The sequence below is a fragment of the Oncorhynchus mykiss genome, unplaced genomic scaffold, assembly GCF_013265735.2.
Source record: "Oncorhynchus mykiss isolate Arlee unplaced genomic scaffold, USDA_OmykA_1.1 un_scaffold_177, whole genome shotgun sequence".
NCBI classification, from domain to species: domain Eukaryota; kingdom Metazoa; phylum Chordata; class Actinopteri; order Salmoniformes; family Salmonidae; genus Oncorhynchus; species Oncorhynchus mykiss.
This window is the reverse complement of record NW_023493671.1, coordinates 906,249-913,788: the sequence shown is the minus strand read 5'-3', so window position 1 is coordinate 913,788 and position 7,540 is coordinate 906,249.

Below are 7,540 nucleotides of genomic sequence, written 5' to 3'. Positions count from 1 at the left end.
CAAACCCAGAAAGGAACCAGGGGCTAGGCCCGACCAGGACTCAAACCCAGAATGGAACAAAGGGGTAGGCCGGACCAGGACTCAAACCCAGAATGGAACCAGGGAGTAGGCCCGACCAGGACTCAAACCCAGAATGGAACTAGGGGGATGGCCCGACCTGGACTCAAACCCAGAATGGAACTAGGGGTAGGCCCGACCAAGACTAAAACCCAGAATGGAACCAAGGGGTAGGCCCGACCAGGACTCAAACCCTGAATGGAACTAGGGGGATGGCCCGACCAGGACTCAAACCCAGAATGGAACCAAGGGGTAGGCCCGACCAGGACTCAAACCCAGAATGGAACTAGGGGGAAGACCCGACCAGGACTAAAACCCAGAATGGAACTAGGGGGATGGCCCGACCATGACTCAAACCCAGAATGGAACTAGGGGGTAGGCCCGAACAGGACTCAAACCGAGAATGGAACCAAGGGGTAGGCCTGACCAAGACTCAAACCTATAAAGGGAACTAGGGGGAAGGCCCGACCAAGACTCAAACCCAGAATGGAACAAAGGGGTAGGCCGGACCAGGACTCAAACCCAGAATGGAACCAGGGGCTAGGCCCGACCAGGAATCAAACCCAGAATGGAACAAAGGGGTAGGCCGGACCAGGACTCAAACCCAGAATGGAACCAGGGAGTAGGCCCGACCAGGACTCAAACCCAGAATGGAACTAGGGGTAGGTCCGACCAAGACTCAAACCCAGAATTGAACCAAGGGGTAGGCCCGACCAGGACTCAAACCCAGAATGGAACTAGGGGGATGGCCCGACCAGGACTCAAACCCAGAATGGAACCAAGGGGTAGGCCCGACCAGGACTCAAACCCAGAATGGAACTAGGGGGTAGGCCCGACCAGGACTCAAACCCAGAATGGAACTAGGGGGATGGCCCGACCAGGACTCAAACCCAGAATGGAACTAGGGGGTAGGCCCGACCGGGACTCAAACCCAGAATGGAACTAGGGGCTAGGCCCGACCAGGACTCAAACCCAGAATGGAAGTAGGGGGTAAGCCCGAAAAGGACTCAAACCCAGAATGGAACCAAGGGGTAGGCCCGATAAGGACTCAAACCCAGAATGGAACTAGGGGGAAGGCCCGACCAGGAATCAAACCCAGAATGGAACCAAGGGGTAGGCCCGACCAGGACTCAAACCCAGAATGGAACTAGGGGGAATGCCCGACCAGAACTCAAACCCAGAATGGAACTAGGGGGAATGCCCGACCAGGACTCAAACCCAGAAAGGAAACAGGGGCTAGGACCGACCAGGACTCAAACCCAGAATGGAACAAAGGGGTAGGCCGGACCAGGACTCAAACCCAGAATGGAACCAGGGAGTAGGCCCGACCAGGACTCAAACCCAGAATGTAACTAGGGGGATGGCCCGACCAGGACTCAAACCCAGAATGGAACTAGGGGTAGGTCCGACCAAGACTCAAACCCAGAATGGAACCAAGGGGTAGGCCCGACCAGGACTCAAACCCAGAATGGAACTAGGGGGATGGCCCGACCAGGACTCAAACCCAGAATGGAACCAAGGGGTAGGCCCGACCAGGACTCAAACCCAGAATGGAACTAGGGGGTAGGCCCGACCAGGACTCAAACCCAGAATGGAACTAGGGGGATGGCCCGACCAGGACTCAAACCCAGAATGGAACTAGGGGTAGGCCCGACCAAGACTAAAACCCAGAATGGAACCAAGGGGTAGGCCCGACTAGGACTCAAACCCAGAATGGAACTAGGGGGTAGGCCCGACCAGGACTCAAACCCAGAATGGAACTAGGGGCTAGGCCCGACCAGGACTCAAACCCAGAATGGAACTAGGGGGTAGGCCCGACCAGGACTCAAACCCAGAATGGAACTAGGGGCTAGGCCCGACCAGGACTCAAACCCAGAATGGAACTAGGGGGTAGGCCCGAACAGGACTCAAACCCAGAATGGAACAAAGGGGTAGGCCGGACCAGGACTCAAACCCAGAATGGAACTAGGGGTAGGTCCGACCAAGACTCAAACCCAGAATGGAACCAAGGGGTAGGCCCGACCAGGACTCAAACCCAGAATGGAACTAGGGGGATGGCCCGACCAGGACTCAAACCCAGAATGGAACCAAGGGGTAGGCCCGACCAGGACTCAAACCCAGAATGGAACTAGGGGGTAGGCCCGACCAGGACTCAAACCCAGAATGGAACTAGGGGGATGGCCCGACCAGGACTCAAACCCAGAATGGAACTAGGGGTAGGCCCGACCAAGACTAAAACCCAGAATGGAACCAAGGGGTAGGCCCGACTAGGACTCAAACCCAGAATGGAACTAGGGGGTAGGCCCGACCAGGACTCAAACCCAGAATGGAACTAGGGGCTAGGCCCGACCAGGACTCAAACCCAGAATGGAACTAGGGGGTAGGCCCGAACAGGACTCAAACCCAGAATGGAACCAAGGGGTAGGCCCGACCAGGACTCAAACCCAGAATGGAACTAGGGGGAAGGCCCGACCAGGAATCAAACCCAGAATGGAACCAAGGGGTAGGCCCAACCAGGACTCAAACCCAGAATGGAACCAAGGGGTAGGCCCGACCAGGACTCAAACCCAGAATGGAACTAGGGGGAATGCCCGACCAGAACTCAAACCCAGAATGGAACTAGGGGGAATGCCCGACCAGGACTCAAACCCAGAAAGGAAATGGGCTAGGCCCGACCAGGACTCAAACCCAGAATGGAACAAAGGGGTAGGCCGGACCAGGACTCAAACCCAGAATGGAACCAGGGAGTAGGCCCGACCAGGACTCAAACCCAGAATGGAACTAGGGGGATGGCCCGACCAGGACTCAAACCCAGAATGGAACTAGGGGTAGGTCCGACCAAGACTCAAACCCAGAATGGAACCAAGGGGTAGGCCCGACCAGGACTCAAACCCAGAATGGAACTAGGGGGATGGCCCGACCAGGACTCAAACCCAGAATGGAACCAAGGGGTAGTCCCAACCAGGACTCAAACCCAGAATGGAACTAGGGGGTAGGCCCGACCAGGACTCAAACCCAGAATGGAACTAGGGGCTAGGCCCGACCAGGACTCAAACCCAGAATGGAACTAGGGGGAAGGCCCGACCAGGACTCAAACTCAGAATGAAACTAGGGGGATGGCCCGACCAGGACTCAAACCCAGAATGGAACCAAGGGGTAGACCCAACCAGGACTCAAACCCAGAATGGAACTAGGGGGTAGGCCCGACCAGGACTCAAACCCAGAATGGAACTAGGGGCTAGGCCCGACCAGGACTCAAACCCAGAATGGAACTAGGGGGAATGCCCGACCAGGACTCAAACCCAGAAAGGAACCAGGGGCTAGGCCCGACCAGGACTCAAACCCAGAATGGAACAAAGGGGTAGGCCGGACCAGGACTCAAACCCAGAATGGAACCAGGGAGTAGGCCCGACCAGGACTCAAACTCAGAATGGAAGTAGGGGGTAGGCCAAAAACAGGACTCAAACCCAGAATGGAACAAAGGGGTAGGCCGGACCAGGACTCAAACCCAGAATGGAACCAGGGAGTAGGCCCGACCAGGACTCAAACCCAGAATGGAACTAGGGGTAGGTCCGACCAAGACTCAAACCCAGAATGGAACAAAGGGGTAGGCCGGACCAGGACTCAAACCCAGAATGGAACCAGGGGCTAGGTCCGACCAGGACTCAAACCCAGAATGGAACAAAGGGGTAGGCCGGACCAGGACTCAAACCCAGAATGGAACCAGGGAGTAGGCCCGACCAGGACTCAAACCCAGAATGGAACTAGGGGTAGGTCCGACCAAGACTCAAACCCAGAATGGAACCAAGGGGTAGGCCCGACCAGGACTCAAACCCAGAATGGAACTAGGGGGATGGCCCGACCAGGACTCAAACCCAAAATGGAACCAAGGGGTAGGCCCGACCAGGACTCAAACCCAGAATGGAACTAGGGGGTAGGCCCGACCAGGACTCAAACCCAGAATGGAACTAGGGGCTAGGCCCGACCAGGACTCAAACCCAGAATGGAACTAGGGGGTAGGCCCGAACAGGAATCAAACCCAGAATGGAACCAAGGGGTAGGCCTGACCAGGACTCAAACCCAGAATGGAACTAGGGGTAAGGCCCGACCAGGAATCAAACCCAGAATGGAACCAAGGGGTAGGCCCGACCAGGACTCAAACCCAGAATGGAACTAGGGGGAATGCCCGAACAGAACTCAAACCCAGAATGGAACTAGGGGGAATGCCCGACCAGGACTCAAACCCAGAAAGGAACCAGGGGCTAGGCCCGACCAGGACTCAAACCCAGAATGGAACAAAGGGGTAGGCCGGACCAGGACTCAAACCCAGAATGGAACCAGGGAGTAGGCCCGACCAGGACTCAAACCCAGAATGGAACTAGGGGGATGGCCCGACCTGGACTCAAACCCAGAATGGAACTAGGGGTAGGCCCGACCAAGACTAAAACCCAGAATGGAACCAAGGGGTAGGCCCGACCAGGACTCAAACCCTGAATGGAACTAGGGGGATGGCCCGACCAGGACTCAAACCCAGAATGGAACCAAGGGGTAGGCCCGACCAGGACTCAAACCCAGAATGGAACTAGGGGGAAGACCCGACCAGGACTAAAACCCAGAATGGAACTAGGGGGATGGCCCGACCATGACTCAAACCCAGAATGGAACTAGGGGGTAGGCCCGAACAGGACTCAAACCGAGAATGGAACCAAGGGGTAGGCCTGACCAAGACTCAAACCTATAAAGGGAACTAGGGGGAAGGCCCGACCAGGACTCAAACCCAGAATGGAACCAAGGGGTAGGCCTGACCAGGACTCAAACCCAGAATGGAACTAGGGGGATGGGCCGACCAGGACTCAAACCCAGAATGGAACTAGGGGTAGGCCCGACCAAGACTAAAACCCAGAATGGAAACAAGGGGTAGGCCCGACCAGGACTCAAACCCAGAATGGAACTAGGGGGTAGGCCCGAACAGGACTCAAACCCAGAATGGAACCAAGGGGTAGGCCTGACCAGGACTCAAACCCAGAATGGAACTAGGGGGAAGGCCCGACCAGGAATCAAACCCAGAATGGAACCAAGGGGTAGGCCCGACCAGGACTCAAACCCAGAATGGAACTAGGGGGAATGCCCGAACAGAACCCAAACCCAGAATGGAACTAGGGGGAATGCCCGACCAGGACTCAAACCCAGAAAGGAAACAGGGGCTAGGCCCGACCAGGACTCAAACCCAGAATGGAACAAAGGGGTAGGCCGGACCAGGACTCAAACCCAGAATGGAACCAGGGAGTAGGCCCGACCAGGACTCAAACTCAGAATGGAAGTAGGGGGTAGGCCCCACCAGAACTCAAACCCAGAATGGAACAAAGGGGTAGGCCGGACCAGGACTCAAACCCAGAATGGAACCAGGGAGTAGGCCCGACCAGGACTCAAACCCAGAATGGAACTAGGGGGATGGCCCGACCAGGACTCAAACCCAGAATGGAACCAAGGGGTAGGCCCGACCAGGACTCAAACCCTGAATGGAACTAGGGGGATGGCCCGACCAGGACTCAAACCCAGAATGGAACCAAGGGGTAGGCCCGACCAGGACTCAAACCCAGAATGGAACTAGGGGGAAGACCCGACCAGGACTAAAACCCAGAATGGAACTAGGGGGATGGCCCGACCATGACTCAAACCCAGAATGGAACTAGGGAGTAGGCCCGACCAGGACTCAAACCCAGAATGGAACTAGGGGTAGGTCCGACCAAGACTCAAACCCAGAAAGGAACCAAGGGGTAGGCCCGACCAGGACTCAAACCCAGAATGGAACAAAGGGGTAGGCCGGACCAGGACTCAAACCCAGAATGGAACCAGGGAGTAGGCCCGACCAGGACTCAAACTCAGAATGGAAGTAGGGGGTAGGCCAAAACAGGACTCAAACCCAGAATGGAACAAAGGGGTAGGCCGGACCAGGACTCAAACCCAGAATGGAACCAGGGAGTAGGCCCGACCAGGACTCAAACCCAGAATGGAACTAGGGGTAGGTCCGACCAAGACTCAAACCCAGAATGGAACAAAGGGGTAGGCCGGACCAGGACTCAAACCCAGAATGGAACCAGGGGCTAGGTCCGACCAGGACTCAAACCCAGAATGGAACAAAGGGGTAGGCCGGACCAGGACTCAAACCCAGAATGGAACCAGGGAGTAGGCCCGACCAGGACTCAAACCCAGAATGGAACTAGGGGTAGGTCCGACCAAGACTCAAACCCAGAATGGAACCAAGGGGTAGGCCCGACCAGGACTCAAACCCAGAATGGAACTAGGGGGATGGCCCGACCAGGACTCAAACCCAGAATGGAACCAAGGGGTAGGCCCGACCAGGACTCAAACCCAGAATGGAACTAGGGGGTAGGCCCGACCAGGACTCAAACCCAGAATGGAACTAGGGGCTAGGCCCGACCAGGACTCAAACCCAGAATGGAACTAGGGGGTAGGCCCGAACAGGACTCAAACCCAGAATGGAACCAAGGGGTAGGCCTGACCAGGACTCAAACCCAGAATGGAACTAGGGGTAAGGCCCGACCAGGAATCAAACCCAGAATGGAACCAAGGGGTAGGCCCGACCAGGACTCAAACCCAGAATGGAACTAGGGGGAATGCCCGAACAGAACTCAAACCCAGAATGGAACTAGGGGGAATGCCCGACCAGGACTCAAACCCAGAAAGGAACCAGGGGCTAGGCCCGACCAGGACTCAAACCCAGAATGGAACAAAGGGGTAGGCCGGACCAGGACTCAAACCCAGAATGGAACCAGGGAGTAGGCCCGACCAGGACTCAAACCCAGAATGGAACTAGGGGGATGGCCCGACCTGGACTCAAACCCAGAATGGAACTAGGGGTAGGCCCGACCAAGACTAAAACCCAGAATGGAACCAAGGGGTAGGCCCGACCAGGACTCAAACCCTGAATGGAACTAGGGGGATGGCCCGACCAGGACTCAAACCCAGAATGGAACCAAGGGGTAGGCCCGACCAGGACTCAAACCCAGAATGGAACTAGGGGGAAGACCCGACCAGGACTAAAACCCAGAATGGAACTAGGGGGATGGCCCGACCATGACTCAAACCCAGAATGGAACTAGGGGGTAGGCCCGAACAGGACTCAAACCGAGAATGGAACCAAGGGGTAGGCCTGACCAAGACTCAAACCTATAAAGGGAACTAGGGGGAAGGCCCGACCAGGACTCAAACCCAGAATGGAACCAAGGGGTAGGCCTGACCAGGACTCAAACCCAGAATGGAACTAGGGGGATGGGCCGACCAGGACTCAAACCCAGAATGGAACTAGGGGTAGGCCCGACCAAGACTAAAACCCAGAATGGAAACAAGGGGTAGGCCCGACCAGGACTCAAACCCAGAATGGAACTAGGGGGTAGGCCCGAACAGGACTCAAACCCAGAATGGAACCAAGGGGTAGGCCTGACCAGGACTCAAACCCAGA